The following is a 22,920-nucleotide window of genomic DNA, read 5'->3' on the forward strand; positions in this document are numbered from 1 at the left end:
ACAACGAGATGTTTGGATTTAGAAACAGAGAGAGCCGCTGATTATGGACTAAGATGGTTGAGTCAACAGCAGCCAGACTTCTGTTTGTCATGGTCCTGCACTGGTCATCTGTTGTGCTTTAACATCTCTCTAAATCTCTCGAGCTGGATTCATCTGAGCTCCATCTGCAGGTGGAGTCCCGGTCTCTCACATTTGGCTCACTCTCCCCAAATAAACATCCTGACCAAGTCTCACTATCACCTCCTGAAACATTTCATGAACAGCTCAGCGTCCGATTCTGTCAGGACTGACTCTCCTTCCTTCTCTCTCAGAGTTATCCTCCCATGTTGCTCAGTCTGCACAATAAAGCCATTTGAAAGGAAATCACTCTCTTTTGGGTCTCACTTCAGGATCCGCTCACTGGTAACACCTTCAAAGGTGATATGGTTGCCCCAGGACAGGTCCTCGGGGGTAACTGTGACCGAGGACCTGTCCTGGGGCAACCATATCACCTCAGTTGTACGGAAGGCCCAACAGCGCCTCTACTACCTGAGGAGACTGCGGAGCGCACACATTCCCAGATCTCTGATGTTGAACTTCTACAACTGTGCCATCAGCAGCGTTCTGACGTATGGATTTCTAGTGTGGTTCCCCAGCTGCACCAAGGCCGATCAGCAAGCACTCCAGCGGGTGGTGAAAGAAGCTGGCAGAATTATTGGAACAAGTCTGCCAGAGATCAGTAATATCTTCCCCACTCGCTGTCTGAGGAGGGTGCACAGTATCCTGCGGGACCAACATCACCCTGCGCGCCACCTTTTCCATCTGCTGCCCTCAGGGAGAAGGTACAGGTCTATACAGGCCAGAACATCCAGACTGGCCAACAGCCTGTATCCACAGGCTGTGAGGCTCCTGAACTCTCTGCCCCCCTCTCACGGACAATAACCATATCCAACTTCTTAATAGCAATGAACTGGTCTGCATTGGTGCATCATATCTTTATTCTCTTCCCCCTCCTGCCCCCCCTCTTTCTTAAATAGATAACTATCATATCTGATATCATATCTCACGGTACAATAATATTGAATGGGTTGCATTGTTGTATTTTGTCATGTTTCTCAGGTCTTTGTCTGAATTTCTACGAACATTATTGCTAAGGATTGTCTTATTGCATTGGAGTCACACTGGGTTAAATATGTACACTTGGGTTTTAAGGGGTATTTATTATTTTCTTCTTTTTTTTGGGTTGTATGGAAGCCCCAAACGCAATTTCATTGTTCTTGACAATGACAATAAATAAATAAATACTAAATACTAAATACTAAAAGGCATTGAAACTTTTAGGTTCTTGAACATGTTTCACTTTTTATTCAGAAGTTCTTCAGCTCAGGCCAATAAAGGCGGATTGAGACGCTGCCTTTGACTCAACCACTCCAGACTAACATGACCGGGACGACTGAGAGCCCACACAGAGAGCCCGACTGTAATGACTGTCAGAGGTTCGGCTCGTCTACATTTCGATGTTGAACTGACACGAGCACACTGCACAGCTGAGTCTCATAGAAGAAAATGTGAGACAGTTATGAAAAAATGTTTGTTTGTGTTCAAGGACACCAGCTGTCACGTTTTTTGCAAAAGCACGACTCTGAAAGTAAAGTAGTTAAACAAGAAGCATGTTTTGTGTCTGCAGCAGATATATGGTGTCCAAACTCATCAGCCAGGACAAGATGGCATATGAACACATGAAAGCTGGTTTTAATGACAATTATTAATCCATCCGTCCAATTTCTTAACTGCTGCGGGGCTGAAGACTGCCCCAGCTGTCGTAGGGCAAAAGGTGGGGTCCACCCTGGACAGGACACCAACCAATTGCAGGGCTAACACTTTAGAAGCAGTTTCAGTTCAGTTTTATTTGTCATATGCAAGTTAGCACAGCGTCAACATTGCAATGAAATGTATTTGACGAGCAGAAGACAGTCACTCAGCAGTATAGTACAGTAAAAATAGTAAAAAAACCCACAATATTTATAAAACACAGCAAAAAATATAGTAAAAAATGTTAACAGACTAAGTATAAATACATGTGCACACTTGTATAAACAGAAAAAGAAATCTTAAATGAGATAAAGTGTCAGGAGTGAGCAGCAGTACAAACTGAACAGCACAAAGTTTGAGTGTCAGTTAGTGCAGGACTGCACGGAGTAAGGGTTGTTATTTCTATTTAAATACTAATAAAAATGACGTGACCAGTGCAGAGCGTAGTATGTATCTGTGAAACTGTAGGACAGCGTCTGCGTGCATCCTGTGGAGCGTAGTGTGTGTGTTTAAATATTGTGGTTGAGGTGTCGTACGGCTAGGTGGTAAAAACACAGACTCCTGTAACGTCTGCCAGATGGTAACAAGGAGAACAGCTGGTGTGCTGGGTGGCTGTGGTCCTTGATGATGCTGTGTGCTTTTGGGTACCCAGAAAGAACACAAAATACACAATAACATGTTAAAAAATAATAACAATGAAGTGTAAACATGTTCGATGTGCAAGACTTGAACGCGTTTCTCTGGAGTGAGCATCAAACTGATGCCAGAATCCAAATTCAGACGTTTTCACCCCTTTAAAGGGGGAATGTGTTGATTTTGCACAGACACAAGTCAGTGTGAGATAAATAAAAGTGTTCAGGGACACAAACAAAGGGGAAATAAGGGCAGCGTGGTGGTGTAGTGGGTAGCACTGCTGCCTCACAGCATGAAGATGCTGGGTGTGAATCCCTCTTGCTCTATGACTGCTGGGGTAAAGCCCCAGACCCCCATAATCCTGAAGTGGATGTAACTGGATGAATGGAAGTAAAACAGAAACAAAATAAGTGCATCAGATTAATTTAGAGTATCTGTCACAGATGAAGGAAACAATCCAGAAATGAGAAACACAAAGACTGTCACTCAGTCTTGGTCACTTGAGGGTAAAAATCAAAAGCGAGTCCCAAATAATGATTTCTCCACATTGCTGGATAATACAAAGTGGAGGGGGTGTTGATATGGAGGCACTGACAAATGATGAGTAAAATTACATTTTTCCACTCAGGCCCGCCGTGTCACAGCACAGGACACGGTAAATCTGGAACAAATTTCACATTTGTCATTTCACATTTATTATCTCTAAAGATGACGGAAATTAAATCCATCAAGTGGGACATCGTGGAACTGAAAGACCTCAAACGAGGCCATTTCAAGTTGAAGGGAGACTCTTTTTAGAGTGGGTGTTTGACATGCGGGGCTACCTGCAGGGGAGCTGCAGGAGCTTGCTGCGAGTGTGTGAATCAAACGTTGAAATGTACGCTTGTGGTTCAGTTAATTTGATGATTATCATGGTTGAAATGAAGTTAGATATGCCGCCTGCCACGTAATCACGTTAGGGCGCTGTTAGGGACCGCAGCTCAATCTTCAGGTCAGACTTTCCGTCGGGCGATAATTGGCAGTGAAGTCACGTATGCACGTGTCACTTCTCCCATTTCAAAACATTTTCCAGACTTTTATGGACAGGTCTGACCCCGATCTCGGAGCGGGTCGCTTCCAAGGGTCATTGGACACCTTTTTCAGTGACAGTGGACTTTTTGTTGTTCAGACTGAATGTCAGAAAGCTGTCAACATCCATAAACAATGGAACTTTTCTTCTTTCCTCTAAAATCACACACAAATGCTCGAAAAAGCATCGATGTCAAAAACACAGAGCAGAGATCCAGTCAGGTGATCAAAGGTGAAGGAGGACTAGTAGACACCCAAAGGCAGACATTAACGGAAATCATTAACGGCGTAAAAGATGGACGTAGCCCCCGTGGCATAATTTTTTGGTTGGTGAGCTCCCGTTACAAAGCCCAGAGGCAAACACTTTTATTGGACGCTGCATGCTCATTGGACATGGAGGTCTCCTTCGTTTCAGACTAATAATGACGATAAGTTCCCAAATGGACTTCATGACTTATTCAATATGACCTGAAACTAGTGACTGAGCCTATGAAGGCATCAAGACAGTGTTTACAGAGGTCAGGACCCCTGTAAATACACAGGCCCCTCGTAACATCTGCACACCAGGCGATTCTTGTACAACTCAGCTTTTGTTCAGGTTTAAAGTTAGCAGGGTGACCCGTCAAGCCTTCAGCTCCATTAACACCTCTGCAGATTACGGAGCGGGTTAGTTTGAAGTGTTATGACTGGTCACTTATGTTAGACTGGTGCAAAGCAACATGCGGCATCCATGCACACTGTTAGGTTAGTTTAAGGGGTTGAATTTAAGCTGATGATGCTTTTTAGCTTCACATGCCAAATTCCACCTTTATTCTCGCTTTAGGCTGAAAAGCAGCCACGATAGCATCATCATATAACATCTGCTTATACACAACAGGATACAGCTGGCCAAGTTTATTTTTCTTATCTTATTCAGATATTCTGTGCTGTCATATATTATATTTTATTGAACTATCCTATTTAATTGAAGCTCCAGAGGAGCTTTTGTGATAAAGTACATCTTATTTAATCTTTCTTACTGGAACTTATGAAACAAATCACATCGTATTTATTTAATATTTAGTTATTTGAGCTCATTCATTTTCCTTTGCTCTGCTACACTAGATTTTACTACTAAAATACTAAATCCCACTTTTAGCAGAGCAGGGATAAAGAAAACTACAGGTAGGCACACCTCTCAATTTGACCCTCACCCATGTGATTACAAGCCACTAACCTGCTTTCACAGCAAGCCTCAAGTGGCCATTAGAGGAACTGCAGTCTTAAGCACATAAGCATAAGCTTTATTTTTCACCCCCTCTATCAGCTCCATCCTCAAGATAAGCTAAAAAGATGAAAGATGAAGGCAAACAGAAATAACAAACATCAAACGCGTTCCCGTCAGTGTGCATGCGGACACCTGAGATGGAGGCTGATAATCCTAAATGCATGTTTTAATAATCATAAATGTCCAGGGAGGGGAAGAGATAAAATCGGATTGGGTTGCCTGAGGGCAACAATGTGCAATGACCTGGTTAAAAATAGGATGTTGACAGTGTAAAGGGACTGTCATCCCCAATCAAGATTACCTAGCTTGTGATATTCCCTAAACCCCAAATGCAATATCCTAGAGAGCTTTAAAATCTGTTTGTGGACGATTACGTCAATGTCAAAAGTTAAGACCGACAAAGTTGCCTAATGGACTGACCATGCACATAATTCATAGTTTTTAAAATTTTAAGTAAGCCTTTACTGAGATGTGGACACATAAACAACAGGTTATCAGTGTTTTCATTCCTGTAAAAATCAGTTTTTTTGCTTTTTTTGCACGTTTTCACTGCACAGCCAAACAAAATCTTCTCATTGAAGACACATTTTCTTTTATAACAAAGCTTCTTTACATGGCACTGCATGAGTGCACAACTTTCCTCCGGGGCACTTGGTCACACATAATCTGAATTTATTAAAGTCAAAGCAATAAAGTCACTTTGTGAAAAAAAACAATGCACCTTAACAAAAACAAAGATTTACAAAGCAAGTGTGTAAAAGCAGAAAGAAAACCCGACCGCACTGAGACATCACCTTCATGCAGAGCCAAGAGATTAAAGGTAGAAATGGTGGAGCTTTCAAATTAAGCAGCATGACCTTGAAATGAATTCTTTCTGGCACTGGACCACACAGTGATTTATGACTGTTAAACCTCAGTAACACAGGAGGCATTTCTTATGTAATAAGGGAATTAAGTAGCTCGGGATAATTTCTTGGCATCGCTCGACAAGTTGCATGAGAAGAGGTGAGGGGAGCTTTACTACGGAGGCACATTATGGTGGATTTAATGCCCGGCACTGTTAATATGGTACGTTTATAGGAAAATTTGTGTTGTTTCAGTGTGCAAGTGCAAGAAGCTGAAATACACAACTGGCAAATATTTCCCCGTCACACAGAATGAATAAACTCTTTGATTTGTTTTTGAATGTTTCTCTGACACGTGCGAGAAGAAGGAGACAGTTAATGCCTCGAAACCTGGAATAGTTTTGGTTTACGAATATTAAAAATAAGAAAAAGGACCAAATTTGGATTTTTGTGAAATAAACAGCAGCACAGCAGAATCACAAGACTCCACCCCCTTACTTCACCCCTGATGACATCATGCTGACCTTTTTGTTTTTAACTTGTAGAAAGAAATTATGTTTGCAGACCTTCTCTTGGATTTTGAAGTGCATAAAGTTCAATATATGTATATAGACACCTTCTCTGCAGCTGCTCCTCCATTCACAATATTTGCATTGATTGCTCTTTCCTGACAAAACCCTCTCATAGATTTGTGTCTCCTCGCAGTCTCATACTGAGGCTGCATGTTAAGCAAATGTGCACGAGCCACTGGCTCATTATGTGCGTATGTTATAGAGACATTTTTTAAAATGATGCTATTATGGTGGTGTTTTTGTGTGCGTGTTGGTAATAATAATACATTAAACTTGAATTATATATACAATAGAGGGAGGTTTGTTTTCGCTCTTTGTAAGCAAGAACTGGAGTTGAGGACTGATTTAAGAATGTATGTCTGAATTTTTGTGCACATCTGGCACTTTTTATGTTTGCTGTGTTATGTGGATGAATAAAGTAGGTAAAAAACGTTATGATGGATGTGTTTGTGATATCTGCACAGAACTAAATTAGCTGCTTGGCTCTTTTTAGATAAAACTAACATCGGATCAAAGGCTGAACTGGGAAACGTACAATCTAAGAATGAGTGAACTTGCTGTTTTTCTACACTCGTTGTATCCACATCATAGCTAGCGTGTGGATTTCAGTGCTGTGATGAGTTTGTGGTTTGAGTCCTTTGTGAAACTGTGATGGTATAAAACTGAGAGCATGTGGTGCAGAAGTATCACCTGCAGAGAAAAGCTTTTTGAAATCATATTTTGGGGCAAAGCCACCAAAAATCTGAAGCAATAAAAAATAATCATACTACATGGTGACTATCAAAATAAAAGTTGTAGTTCTTTCCCAATTAATTTAAATGAGGGCTTGATTTTGTAAGGTGGTGGTGCCAAGATGGTTGCTCCAGTGTGCTCACCGCTGTTCTTCTCCTGTTTGCAGCCAAACATTTATTAAATTGTTTTTTCCTGACTGAAGCTTCCAAATGCAATTTGAGGGCCTCACATCCATTCTTCCTTTTCTTTCTGCTCTCCTGACTTTATTTCAGTTCCTCAGTCGCTGTCACAGGAGCAGCTGACTCAGCAGAAAATGCATCTTTTACTGCACCTGCAAACTTCTTCCAAACCTAATCAAGGAGCTGAGCTACGTACCCAAATCTAGGCACTGAAAAAAGAAGGAAATCAATCAGAGCAAAGTGCAAAACACACAGGACACAAATGGATATGAACTACGTCCGTGAGTGTGACTTTTACCATCCGCCGTCTCTCTGATCTCCTAACACAGGCTCTGCAGTTACTACTGAATCAAAGCACTGACACAAAAAGACACCTTGGACATAACGGGGAGGCGCAGGTGGCATTTTATTATGTGACAGGAAGACAAAGTTTTGGATCGCCACACCTCCCTCTCCCGAGACCACCTCCAGTTTCTGGGAGGACACTGTGGTGTTCCCAAGCCACCCCAGAGACATAATCTCCCCAGCAGGTCCAGATCCAGCCCCAGTGTCTCCTTCTGGTCAGACATGCCTCACCTGGGAGGCGTCCAGGAAGCGTCTTGATTAGACGTCTAAACCACCTCAGCTGGCTCCTTTCTATGTGGAGGAGCAGCGGCTCTACTCTGAGCTCCCCCTGAATGACTGAGCTCCTTATCCTAACTCTAAGGATGAGCTTTTTTGCTTTTATCTGCAGGAAACGAACCAAAATAGTAAATAAAAGAAGCCAAACATTAAGCCGGGAGGGGGGTTTGCAAGTTGTTTTCACATTGTTACTTATTGATCATTCCCACTTTAATGTTTATCTTAAAAGGCTTATTGAAACACACACAGCATGTCAGGCACTACATCACAGAGGGATTACTGGTATACTGCTAAACTACTATAAAAATAGACCACATCTATATACACACACACTACTATTATATGACAAAGAAGTATTTCTATGCATCTGTGTCATTATTTCCGACATAGTTTGCTGTCAGTGTGCATGAGCGAGTTCAAAAGCCGAAGCAAATGAAGGAGGATTTAACGCCCACGCTACACAGAGGCAGCAGTATTGTTGTTGGTTGTTTCCAGCAGACGCACTAAGCCTGTTTCCTTATGGGCTCAGATATGTGAGAGGAAAATGTTTCACTCCTCAAAGCTGCTAACTGGGCTGTGACCGCAGTGAGAAAACACACATGGCAGAACCTCTAAAGCTCAATAATTAACACATTTCAGCTCTTTCATTTGGCCTCACTTCAGCTTTAAGGCAAAAATGAGAATTTGTGTTTGGTATCAGAGACAAAAATCAAAACCTGAGCCATGTGATTTTCTTAAATGCTCGTGAAAACAGCACCGAGAGAGATAATAATGTTTTCTGGGTTCACAAAATGCTGCAGAATTTTACATTAAAAGTCAAACTGAAACAGGAAAGGTTTCCTCGTCGCTTCAAGCGCTGAAGCCTGACTGAGCGATGCTTCACGTCAGGTGACTCCTGTAAGTCATTACCTATTTCCTAATTGGAGATTCACTTTAAAATGGACAAGCGTCCGGTAAACTCACAGAAGAAGTCCGCAACCCAAAATCCATATTAGCCCAACAGGAAGGAATTGGCTGCGTTTTTATTTATGGATTCATTGATCTCACTGACATCCCTCGCCTGCTACGGAGCGTAGTGAAAGCACAAAGGTCACAGTGTCACTGGGAGCCTAATGAGCTCGAGCTTTATTGGTGTATTTTTTCACTTTGACAGATTGAGGCTGGCTGTTTCCTCCTGTTTACAGTCTCTGTGCTAAGCCGGGGCTAATTATAAATGGTAAATGGTAAATGGCCTGTATTTATATAGCGCCTTACTAGTCCCTAAGGACCCCAAAGCGCTTTACATATCCAGTCATCCACCCATTCACACACACATTCACACACTGGTGATGGCAAGCTACATTGTAGCCACAGCCACCCTGGGGCGCACTGACAGAGGCGAGGCTGCCGGACACTGGCGCCACCGGGCCCTCTGACCAATTATACCCTGATTTCAGCCTCGCGCTCAACAAACAGAGGTGAGATTCATACCGAGCTTTCATCTAATTCTTCAGAACGCGAATGAGTGGATTTCCCAAAATGTTAAACTACTGTTACAACACAGGGATTGTTTCCACAAAGAAAATGTACTTGTGTGGTAACGTCAAGACGGAGCCCAGTTTTTGTGGCTCCTTGGACAGATCTTTTTCTCACTTCATTAAATTTGCAGTCTGCCACACACATACTGTGCAGTCAGCGCGTTCATTTGAACTAGAACTAGACTAACAGCAGAAATAATGACTGAAAATAACCGAAACAGTAGTTTGCTTTTAAAATACAGTTGTTGTCAATGTGTTCAAGAAGAAGAAAGTGTACTTTATTGGTCCCCGTGGGGAAAATCCCTCTCTGCATTTAACCCATTCATTCAGTGAAGCAGTGGGCAGCCACTGGGCGCCCGGGGAGCAGTGTGTAGGGACGGTACCTTGCTCAGGGGTACCTCAGGGTGGCTGTTCAGGGGAATCGAACCCCCGACCTTCCGATCATGGGGCCACCACTCTACCTACTGAGCTATCCCTGCCCTACTGTGAGTGTGTGAGGAGACCTTGATACATGATGAGGTTGTCTTCTTTGCACCGTAAAACTTATAACTGGGGCTTAAAGACGTTTTTTTAAACATGTAGCCAAGAGAAAGAAAAAAAAACTCCAACATTCGTGTCCATGATGCTGATGTATTATATGAAAAATGATGCTGGAGAGGAGGTTAAAGGTTGTTTTGTGTTAAGTAAGGGTTTTGCAAAATAGCGAACTACTGCTTTGTAAACTTAAGTAAAAGTTATAACCTTTGTTATTAAGTAGAAAAGTATTAGCTTCTTGGGAAGCAAGGCAGCAGCCACCCTCTAAAGTTTGAGGGGCTCGGTGCTACAGAAGGTAGCAGGTCATTTTCAAATGCAACGTTTCTAACAGCTCAACAGAAACCACCAAACACAGAACCTGGCTCGTTGCCATTCTGGCACAGGATCTGTAAAGTTGATTTATTTTCCAGGGAGAAAAAAATGTAAATGTGTGAACTTCACTTCACTCTCAGACATGGAGAAATGTGACAGGAAGAGAAGAGATCGTGTTCAAAGGTAAGGACGGCTCAGCAAGTGACATTTCATAAACACTGTAATAAATCCAACAGCTATGTTACAAAATCAGTACTATGGTAATGTTTACAGCAATGCACTATGTTGGCTGGGCAGGCTGCTTGCTGAAGATCGGTTCAAGGGCAGCAAAGCAGATGATGCTCTTTATGTGTCACTTTTTTAGCTTTCAACTAGTTCAGCATTGGACAGCAGCCATGAGAGCTCATGTATCATCTGCTTGTATAGGCAAGACACAGATACCTTTCATTAAGTGCTTAAGTAGCAGAATTTCACTTAGCAGAGTGCAGACATATTGGACGATCAAATTCAGTGCTCCAAAAGACATGAGCAGTAAAAAAAAAATGGTCCAGAGGTACAGCTTAATGCATGAATGTGACAAAGTGGCGCATTCATACGGTACAAAATTACACAACATTAGTTGCCTCAAGGCGTTTTATATTTTAAGGTAAAGACCCTACAATAAGAGAGAAAACCCCAATGATCAGGCAAACCAAAATGAATAAGAAATTGGCGATAGTGGGAAGTAAAATCTCCCTTTTAACAGGAAGGATGAGAATGGAGTAATGGAGCATAGCCTTGTGATGGGCAGCATGTGGTATCCGTGCTCACTGTCCTCACAAGGGATTGAATTTAAGCAGATGATGCTCTTTAGCTTCACTTGCCAAATTTCACCTTTATGCTAGCTTTGTACTGGCCACGGGTTGGAAAGCAGCCACTGCAGATCATGTAACATCTGCTTATATATTGTAGGATGCAGTTAGCCAAATCCAGAACGAGCAGTAAATGTCAGGTAAGCTGATCAGAGCTTGTCAAAAAGAGGAAAACAAAAATCAATCTGGTAGTTAGTCTCATTGTTCCCTCCGTGCTGCTACACTGGATCATGGGATTCCTTCACCTGCCAAATCTTGCTTTAACCTTACACACTTACAACTCCTTAAATGTTGCCCCTGATAAACACCCCCACATTATAGTAAAACCCAAATAAAGCAAACAGTAAATTTAATAAAAACTAAACTGAATTGCTCCCTTCAAACTCAATTAAAAATAACATTAAAAAACAAAAACTAGTGAAAAACACTAAAGATAATATGAGACCCTTGTTGTTCCTCTCATTTCTTTTACAGCGGTCACATTACTGAGACTGCTGCAGCACCACTTTATTAACATTCTCCTGCAGTCTTCAAAGGGTTGGGAGCCATCGACAGAATCGTAAAATGCCTTTTGCACGGGTCACGAGCTCAAGGTCCTGAAATAACTGCTAACTTCACACAGAGGCCTCAGCCAAACTGGAGATTTGCCAGCAGTTATAATAACAGCGGACAGGTCCGTCTCTGGAGCATCTTAGAAAGCTCACAGTCGATTTGAGCGCTTGAAGAGATGTAAAGTGCATCGTACATATCAGCTCTGTGTTTTCTCACTGACCTCCTATTGTTGTTTGAATGGGAGTTAAAAACAGTGATATGGGTTGAGCCAGGTGATAAATCCTCCCAGTGGAAACAGGAGCTTTAGGTATCCCTCCACGCCCGGGGGCCAAATGATCCTCTTTTCATCTTATTTCCATACACCGCAGGCCAAACAAACACGCAGCTCGGTAACAAACACCCAGAGCGTGCCCTCTCTGCGGGTGAAAACGCATAACAGAGCAGAAATGTTGGCGTAATTGCACACCACTACACAGGCAAATATGCTGACCCAAATTTAGTCACACTGGCTTAGCAGATCAATGGCTGCAGCTAAGAAGCATCTTCCTCCTCTGTGCATTTGGAGAAGGGGTCTAATTAAAGCGAGCATCAGCAGGGTAGAAAAGAACATATTATTTGCATTAATTGAGAGCAAACTACTGTGTTTTCTGTGCTGCTGTAGAGCAAAACAAACTGCAAAAATCTCAGAAGTAACATGATGCCCGTGCTGGTGTGCACGCAGCTCAGAGCCTCTGCGGCTACAGTAAGATATTACCATGTTATTATTCATATTAAATCTTTGTTTAATCAGGTAGTCTGAGATCACATTTTCAGAGTGCAGAGAAGATGAAAGCATAATAATCAGACAAAGAAACCATCATCAAACACCATTAATGCGAGGTCGTAATAATAAAAACAGTGAAGAGTGGCATAGAAAACATCAAATAAAAAAGGGAAAAACAAGGTGTGAAGGACTCTACTTTGCAGGGAAAGAACAGCTCTGCCAAGGTTTTTACGTACATAAGCAGCATCCAAGGTTAAGCAGACACTTGATGTGAGGTAGATTGGAAACTGAAAGCTAAAACTTTAGAAATGAATAGCTTAAGATCTTTTTATCAAGCTGTTAGTGTTAAATCGGAAAGTGCTGCGACGTGCAGCAGAAAGGTTTTATACTTGAAAAAGAACAAACAACCTTTGATTATGTGCAAGACTTTAAAAACTTTTGTTTTTCAGCCTAATGTTGAATATGAATCACAAATAACAGTTTGCTTTATATGACTCAGTACTGTGGAGATACCGTGATTTTAATGGGGGAGCTGTCGCTGGCATCGTGTACTTGGTCTTGCCTACCTTTAAAACAAGTCTGTGATTACGAAGAGATAATTAGAGGTCAGACTGAAGAAGAGTCAAAGCCTGTGTATAAATGTGTTGTTCACAAAAATGGACTTTAAGGAATGAACAGGGAGAATGATGGTGCTTTAGTTTTGTTTAAAAACAAAAAGGGGCCGAGCATAGAACCCTGTGGCACCCCACTGCTGAGTGCGCTTCGCTCAGCTGTTGTGTTAATATTTAGGTTTCCTTCAAAAAAACAAATTACAGAGAAGGTATTTTTTTTAAATTACTGAAGAATTGTAATAAGGTGATATAGAACTATTTCCTGCTGCCATTGTTTGGAATGACAACACAACACATAGGGAAATAGGGAAGATATACATGGAATCTAAATATCACTCTATTACTGTAGCACCTTGAGGTGACTGATATTTAGTGTTATATAAATAAAATATCCTAGAATTTTTAGGTACTTTACAGTTTATAACCCTTTAAATATCTAACAATTTGAATACATGTACAATATTCCTAAAAAAGTATATATTTCTTTGAAAACCAAAAAATTAAATACTTTATTCGACTGAAATTTATCATTTAACATTTAGAATAATTGTACTAAAAATGAATGAATGCTACCCATATTCTACATTCACATGCATAAAAATAAATAAACTCAAAATTGTGTCAAGTATCACTAAATGGGCATTATCAGGGCAAAAAATAAAAGCCTGCACTTTGCACTCATTTTTACTGCACTGCAAACTGTTATGATTCAGTGTTTGTGATTTATGCGTGACTCCTCCCACCAGAGGATGGCTGTAGGTTTTCCCTTTTCTCTCTCTCAGGGGTGGACACCTGGGTGTGCCTGCTGAGTCGTTGGGTGGAGTTTGTTCCTGTCCTGGGATTGGATAGTTGGTTGATCACCCCCAGTACTTAACCTCCAGCAGACAGCCACCTCGCCCTCTCCTTGATTCCTCCACCACCAACAAAGTGCCAGCTCATTGGCCATGTTTTTGAGCTTTTTCTGTGTAAAACCTGAGCTGTAGTGTTTTGGACTGTGTGAGCCATCAGTTACTGAGATACCCTGTGTGAGTTAAGAGCGCCTTTGTATATAGTTGTTTAAACATTGCTTGTAATTTTGGTATTCACTGTATATAGTGAGCAGCAGATTGAGAAGCCCTTTTTTTGTTGACCCTTTTTCTCATGTTTTTGGAGCATAGGTTAGAAAATTGTCTTTTATTTGCTTTTGTTTTAATAGGGAAGCTTAGGGAACATTAGAAACCTTTTTGTTTGTTGTTTTGGGCACAGCTCATGTCCGAAGTCAAATAAATTGCTAGTGGGGAGTTGCACCTTCATGTTTCTCTCTCATGTGAAACCCTGACAGGACAACTCTGTGAAGGTATCATTTTTACATTAAATAAAGGAATGATTGTTTTGGGTGTGAGAATAGCTCAGCAGGCAACCTGTATGCTGAAAGGTACAGGGAGGATCCCAAAACAAAAATAGACACTTAGGTGTTAAAAGCCATTTGCAAACTATGCATCATAATTACAACCTCTCACGCACAACCATGTGTTGGAGTAAAAGGTGGAGGATGTGACCATGTTTAGTCACTAGTTATATTTACTCATATATTCCCAGTTTGCACACACAGTACAAGAGTGTGTAACAAGCTTGTTATTCATAAACTTCCTCACAGTATTGCAGAAAATAAATCACCACAAATAATTAGATTTATTTTAAAAAATCTATTCCTGCTTTACTTAAATGTTCTTTCACTTACATCATTTTAAGGGTCGAATTGTTACAATGAAAAAAGTCACAAGACGAAGATGAATTCATTACCAAAAGTGATTTTTCTGCTTATAAAACAGCTAAAAGCTATGCCTGCTTACACATTATTGCATATGTCACACAGTAATAACACACAAACCTATTTCCATACTTATATAAGGCCAAACGATGTTTTTACTTCAGGCAGAGCGTTTTTACAGTGAGGTTTTTGTGGTTTTTGTACTTTTAAATGGATCATAATACACCCTCCTCCTCTAGTAAAAGAGGAACTAATCCTGAGTCTCTCCACCAAAACAAATCTCTCCCCAAACAACTCATAAATCCAGAAGTGAGACCGTTTCCGAAACAAACACACAGCAGCTACATCGATTAAACTTTCCACAATCTCCCAACACGCCTACTCTGAAATAATCCACACAGTATTCAGGTGAGCAGCTGTACCTGAAAACACGCTGGAAAAAGTCTGCCGCCACCTCATTTTTATCATAAATAAAACACATTCGAGTCGGCCAAAATGGAAAATTACAGACTGCCTGTTATTGAAGGTAACCGATGCCAGTTTTCACGCTGGCTGTGTATCCTGGCTCAGAGGAACGAATCACCTCGAGGGTTTTCAGAGGACTGCACAGGCTGCTTTGAAACAAGCTCTGCAGAGAGAAGAATAATTTACTTTCCATGTCTTAGTGCGTGTAAGACCACTTGAGAGTAAAGAAAACATGTATGCACATCACGTCCCTTTTGTCTTTTCTATCTTTGATGTCACCCCCTCCACAGACACACGTATGCATTCATAAATTCAAATTTAATGAACGCCCCGCCCAGCTCGAGCCCATTCAACAAAAAGATGTTTTTCTTGTGAGTGAGCAGGAGGATGAGTCGGGGCAGAGGGCTTTGCCACCCGACTGCCACCAACTGCCAGCGCTGCTCTAAATAACATCTCCGCCTCCTCCTCTCCCTCCGCCTTCCTTTTCCTCTTCATTTTTCTTAACTGACAAAACCCGACATCTTATAGCAAGACAGCCAAATGAGCATCCACATAAAGCCACACAAGCTGCTCCTCACATACATATTAAAATCCACCGGCCTCCCTCTGGGGACCATTAGGGGAAAGTCAAGCTCGGCTACAAATGTTGAAGGGGTTTCCGGGTGGGGCAAGACGGGCTACAACAAAGATAGTTATTCTAAGCCGAGAGGAGGGCACGCAGCGCCCACGGCACCTGTCAAACTCAGCGGCTGAGCGGGCTGGACAACACCCCCGCCGGACGTCTGCCATCCCCTCCGTGCATATGTTTGACAACATGCTGTAATCATCTGAGAGAACATCAGAGATAGTGAAGGGCTTGTAATGATTAGAACGTGCTGATCACTCCACATAGCTGCCGAGTCTCAGCAGGAAGGTTAACCAAAGTGCATTCAGCTCTTTTTGATCTTCAGACGTGACCCCCCCATCTGCTCCCACTCATTACATTTAATTTTACATCTTTTCATCTTCTTCTTCCACGTAGAAATGAGGCTAGATTATTTCAACAGGTCACACTAAACGAGATGGGGTTAAGTGTGTTGAAATGTTATAGTAGTCCAGACAGCAGTGAGATAGACACTAAATTATCTTTTTTTTCATAGAAAATGCATAAAGCAATCATCAGTGTGAAACATGATTTATTGTTCGGTTTTTGTCCCACAGATAGTTTGAAAGATAAGGACGTGTTGAAAAGCTGCATTCTGTGGTTGCAAAAGACTTCCAGGGCTGTAAAAGTGACTGAGAAAAGCGGACCTTCGATTTGGCCTCGGCTCAGTAACTCACTTTGGATTATACTCAGGGAAAAAAGTCCATTTGGAAATTTGGGTAAGAATTCAGTGATTCAGTCAGAAATGGGAATTACACGGTGCATATGTGTGTTTCACACTCAGCTCGAGGCTTCATAATGAGACTGCATAAACCAGCTGGTGACATCTGTCTGCGGTTTGTACCTGTTTATGAAGCTCTCAGGCTACATGAAAGAGGACATGCATATTACACAAACACAATTTTTCAAAACACCAATCTCACATCTGTTGTTTTGTGTGCACATTAATGCCACATTTTAGTGTAGTACAAGTAGAAAATGTTATTAGGTAAGCTGTTGTGTAGTCCTGGTTTTAGTTATAATAATCTTGGTTGGAGCTGTTATAAGCTCCAATAACACGAATCTGCATTTGAACATGCAGCATCTGTAGAAATAGACAAGAGTTTTCTGGTTTTAATTCGTAGCTCGTGGGTTATTGCACAGTGATGTTTAAGCAGGAATTTGTTGCATGCAGGTAAACAATTGGGGTTGAAGGCAAAAGAAGGATTGGATTTACTGAAGTTCATTCCTAAAACCCAGAGTTATCATTTCCAACGCGTAACATACTGACGATTTGTCATATAGTGTCGATATGTTAGGTGTTGGGATGACGATGTGTTGTAAAACCATAGACTGTATTAATCTGCAGTTCCTTTAATGGCCACTTGAGGCTGTCTCCAAAATTGAGTCACACCTACAGGCTCTCATGTTAAAAGTTCAGTTTTACAGCAGAATCAGACTGGTGTATGACAGGTAACGACACGGGCAGCTACGCTGGTATACCCGGGCCCGTCTGTGGTGTTACACCTTTGGGAAGCATTATTTAATGGATTATCTTACAAATATTATGACCTGCATTGTGCTTGTGCTATACACCCATTCTCTGACAGTTTCCAGTTCATTGCAGGCTTGAGCCTTGGTGGTTCTTGGGTTATTCCCACAAATCCTAAACAGTTGAAGATGACCGTTTACAGTTATTTGATCTGATGATCTTGGAATCCAAGGTTGTCAAGAAATGGCTCAGAGAGACCTTCGTAACTTTTACAAATCTATTCCCCTTCTTAGATCTTCACTAAGTTCCTGACTAAGTTGGTCAGAGGAGTGTGCGCTGTCAAACAAATCCTTTTTATCTTATAAAGAGAACTACTAGCTGTAGCCAATCATCATGACTAACGAAAGGTTAAAAGGCCTTGGCCTTATCAAGTTAAAACACATTGTAGAACTTTTCAGCTCTCATTAAAAGGTTTAAGCGAGTATATGCATATATTTTGGCTTCTGTGGATGAGAGAAAGTGCTGAATAAATTCAGACTGGTTTGGCTAAAGGCAAAAGATCATTTGATCTAAGAGATCTAGAGGGCGCATAAGGCTGCAAGAGGTTAGACAAATAACCAGGAGCGTGTCCATTCAGGGCATTGAAAGTCATAAATAAAATTTTAAAATCAACTCTGAAGTAAACAGGGAGCCAGTGAAGACAGGCAAGCATGCATGCATCATGTTCACTGATAGGTCTATAGTATAAACCTATTTGCTGGAACGTTAAGGACAATCTGCTACACAGCAAAAAGCAAGACTCAAGGCACCAAAGTTCTCTGGTTACTCATGCATGAGGGAGACCTGGCTGGAGCCAAGCGTCGTTCCACCACTTGACCTCTGTCAGACTCTCAGCCAGGCTCCCCATAGCACTCCTTTTATTGTAGTTACATGAATATGCATAGGGTCATTAACATATAGCATCTTACATAGGTATACATGTAAACAAAGAATACTGTGTGTGTGTGTGTGTGTGTGTGTGTGTGTGTGTGTGTGTGTGTGTGTGTGTGTGTGTGTTACTGCTGATCAAAGGGTCATATAACATGAAGGCAAACATCCTTGGTCAGGAAGAGGGTAGACCCCCCCCCCGGTGAGGAAGTCCAGCAGTTCATCTAAACAGAAAAGCACTTAGACTAGAACAGACGTAGCTACGTTAATCCTACCATAAAACAATTAAGACAAGATGCGACCTCTTCCCATGCTCCCAGGATGTAGGTGTGCGTTCTAGTGGAATACACACCAAGCCTCTGTAGCCTGTTAAAGATCACACAACTTATCACTACACAATTGATTATACACCTCTAAGAATATATGGTTAAATGTTTCCTAATACAAATGACAATAATAAAATCTAAACCCAACATTCACGTCTTTTAGTTTGTGTCAGAAGACGAGCTGCAGCTTACGGATCAACTGCAGTCTTACAACGCAGGTCCGACTAACTCCAACATATAAGGAGTTACAATAGTCCGGCTGATATGTAATAAAAGCATGGATCGCCCGTTCACAGTTTTTAAAAGATAAAAATGATTTCACCTTAGATAAAAGCCTCAGTTTGTAATTGCTGTTAAATATAACCCCCAAATCTTTGGTGTGCGACTTAATAAATGGCTCAAGACTGCTAAAATGAGAAGGTTAAAAGGTAAAAGGTAAGGTTAAAATGAGAAGTGCTGGAATTGCCATTTGGTCCAAAAATTATCACTTCAGTTTTGTTCCCATTAAAGTTAAGGAAGTTAGAGGCCATGAAGGCTTTAACTTCACCGAGACACTGAAGTAAGGGAGCACAACAGTGTCTCTTCAGTTGAAGAGAGATCTGAGTGTCATCGGTGTATAGATGGATAGAAATGTTATATTTTCTATCAGCATATAAATAGAAAATCAAATTGGTCCCAGTATAGATCCCTGGGGAACACCACAAGTAAGGGGAGCTAAAGAAGAGATAAAATCTCCAAAGCTCACAGAGAAAGTCCTGTCAGACAGGACCTGAACCACTCTAATGGCCTTGATCCGCCAATGCTCAAGTCGCGAGATCAAGATGTTGTGGTCAGCAGTATCAAAGGCAGCTGTCAGATCCAAATGCAAAAGCACAGCCGAGTCTCCTGAGTCAGTGACTAATAAAAGATTGTTAAAAACCTTTATCTGAGGTACAGTCATGACTGCAGACACAGTCAAAAACAACAGCTCAAAGAGATTAGCATGACGTTCACGCCCAAAGTGAGCATACGTAAACTTCTGACCTCAACTGTATATGATGGAGGCAATGTCAAGCATCAGATTTCAAAACATGATAAAAACTCGTCATGTTTGGAGCATTGCTCCACTTTTCACAATCTCACAGGCTTGAATTAATTTTGTGTCTGACAAAGATGGAGACCAAGATTTTATTAGAGCCATCTTGAACAGCGTGACGTGTAATAAAGTGACACGAGCGCCTTAAGGCAAACGGGTCTCGATATGGTGCAGATGCAGGGCATCAGTCACCTCTGCAATCAGGCCAAACACGTCAACCTGGGACAGAACATAACATGTATATGATTTACAGGTTACGCGACATCATCTGGATGTAGCTCAAATGTCATGTAGGCTGTAGGAAATGGACCATGATGCCATCTGATCAGCAGCACATGGTAAATACAGTCAGAGGAAAAAGGGTGAAAAAAAAGAGTTTTATATAAGATGGACCTATAAAAATCTTTCCTGGTCACAGTGCGACCTGCACAAAGATGATGAGAAAAAAACCTGTTACAAAACAGCCGCCGTTCTCATTATTTCAGTATTCATCCAAAACAGTTGGCTGTGGTAGATTTCTAAATATCCAGCCATGCCCCAGATGACAAATACATCACCAGCCACTGCTTCAGGTACAAGCACACTAGTAACTGAACCACCTCGGTTCTTTGTGGCACACGCATTGGAAATATTCTTCAGAGATTTCGGTCCATATTGACATGACAGCATCACACAGTTGCTGCGGATTTGTTGGCTGCACATCCGTCAGGCAAAGCTCCGTTCCACCACATCCCAAAGGCGCTCTGCTGGATTGAGATCTGAGACTGCGGAGCCCATTTCAGTACAACGAACTCGCTTTGAGAATATCTCTGCTTTGTGACATCCTGCTGGAAGCAGCCATCATTAGATGGGTATACTGTGGTCATAAAGGGCATGGACATGGTCAACAACAATACTCAGGTAGGCTGCGGCGTTTAAATGATGCTCAGAGACTTGTCCCCACACATCATTGCACCAGCCAGCAGCCTGAATCATTAAGGATCTGTGCTTTGATGTTGTTTATGATGCCAGCCTACATTTTCCAGTCATCTCTTATCTATTTTTTTGTTAGCCTGTGTGAAATGTACCCTCAGTTTCCTGTTTTTAGCTGACATAAGTGGTAACCGGTGTGGTCTTCTGCTGCTGTAGGGTTTAACATGATGCTCTTCTGCATACCGTGGCTGTAACAAGTGGGTATGTGACTTACTCTTGCCTTCCTATCACCTCGAAGCCAACTGGCCATTCTTCTCTGACCTCTGACATTTTCACCCAGAGAACTGCTGCTCAGTGGATGTTTTCTATGTAAACCCTGCTTTGTGCTGCAGATCAGCACTTTCTGAAACATTCAAACCCACAGCCACATCAAGTTACTTAAATCTCCTTTCTTCCTCATTCTGATGCTGGGTTTAAACTTTAGCAGGTCACTTTTATACAACTCAAATTTGTATAAAAATGTAGATTTAGTCTTTTTAAGCTACTGACAAAAACAACCACAAATATCTATATATATGGAATAATTAAGTGATAAATTAACAAAGGCTGTGTCTGTGGGCTATGCTGAATCTCGTGTATCCAGTCTTGGTCTCACATCTCATTTTTTCGTGTTTACAGTTAAAATGTTCGTTCCTTTAAAAGCCAACAGGAACTCATCACAATAATTTCTGTTTTGTTGTGTGTCTGCACACAAGGTGGTACAACTCCTTTGGTACGGTTTTTGGCTGAATTCCCTTTATTTTGTTAATTGTGGCTCCATGGATGACTGCAACCGAGCGTTTGCATTGTAGGGACTCAGAAAAATGACCAGCTGGACAAAAAAGCATGCATCATGACTGCTGGCATGAGCTCTTGCAGCCTTTCTTTGTGTGCGTGTGTGTGTGAAAAAAATCTAAAATTAGTATTTAAAGTGCACACATTATGCTAATTCCTAGCTGCATGTTTTCTGTTCTCTCACAGAGTAGCTTTGCATGATCTATCCACTCTCACTGACATCACACAGAGCCACGAGCAGAAAAGCAGTTTGAAACCTGAATGGTTGGCTCACTATTTTTACATACTCTGACATTATTTCTGTTTAATACAAACTTCCACAATTATAACAGTATATAAGAGAATAGGTACTCTCTACAGTGGCCACTGAGAATGAAAGGGTTAAGACTTCTGCCAGCGATTTATTCATCTGGCCTAATATAATCAGTTTGATGAATAAAAATGATGCAGTGAAAGGAACCATACATATCCGCTCCTTCTGTCTGGCTCAGCAACTTAACTCTGCGATTTGTCACCATCTAATTTTGGAAATCCAGTCAGGTACCTCAGCCCTGGATTCATAGAAGTGCTGCTATTCAGAGCAGGGACATGTTCAACCCTGCGTCACAATACATGTCGCATTTACTTCTGCGTAGTGTTTTTGTCGCCGTTGATCAGCCACACACACACACACACACACACATTCGGCTGCCTGCTCTGGGTAATCTGCTCTGAATACAGTTTTGTTCTGATCGTCTCATCCAAATGGGTCAGGACGAGGACAAGTTTGCTGCATAGCAGCCTTAATATTGTGGTTTTTGAGTCCGGTTCATGACCCGCTGTGTTATCTGTAACTGGAGCAGAGAAAAGAATCCACATCACTGCTGTAACTTCCAGTTTAAGACCCTTTTTTCTTGTCTGTAAATCTTTTCCTGGATTAGTCTCTGGCACTGGTGTTGATCTGCGGTTGAAATGTAGCCAAGATCTTTTTTTGTACCTGTAACTCAGACTAACAGGGAAGCTGACTTTTGCACTCGTGGACCTGAACTCTGGAATAATCTCCCTCTGGATCTGAGGCCAGCAGAACATCCACTCAGGCTTTTAAGTGCCCACTCAGGACTCACCGTGGCCCTCGTCCTCACCTAAAGCCACTTATTACTGCCCCAATACCACTTACTGCTCCTTCCCATGCCAAGATATACTTCACTGTGATCGCACTCAGACCTCGTTTCTTCTTTTGGTGGTTGGAAAATATGACTTATTTTCTTACATGCATTGAATTCTTTTTATTATTATTATTGTCATTCTTTAGAATCACACGAAGTGACACTTTGAACAAAATAAAAATAAAATAACAATCTTTTAGAAAAATGATCAAAAACAAAGAGTGCAAAGTGGGCTTGTGCATGATTTCAGTCACATTTTGACCAACTGGGTAGTTAATTATTTTAATTTATGTACTAAAATACCCTGTAAATTTTAACAACATCTGCCAAACATTTAAAAACATTTTTTAAAAATCTGCTGCCATCTTTTAAGTAGCATTAACCCTGATTACAGATCATCTGAAACCACAAAGCGTCAAGTTTCAGATGGTGGAAACCTTTTTAAGGTGCCAGTCTGTGCTTTCATACTTGGACTCTGCTAGAGCAGCTTTGCATGATTCACAGTTCAAAGTAATCCTTATTTA

Source organism: Diplotaxodon limnothrissa, linkage group LG8 (assembly GCF_057381915.1).
Source record: "Diplotaxodon limnothrissa isolate DT_005_m linkage group LG8, D_limnothrissa_male_GT1.1, whole genome shotgun sequence".
Classification (NCBI taxonomy): domain Eukaryota; kingdom Metazoa; phylum Chordata; class Actinopteri; order Cichliformes; family Cichlidae; genus Diplotaxodon; species Diplotaxodon limnothrissa.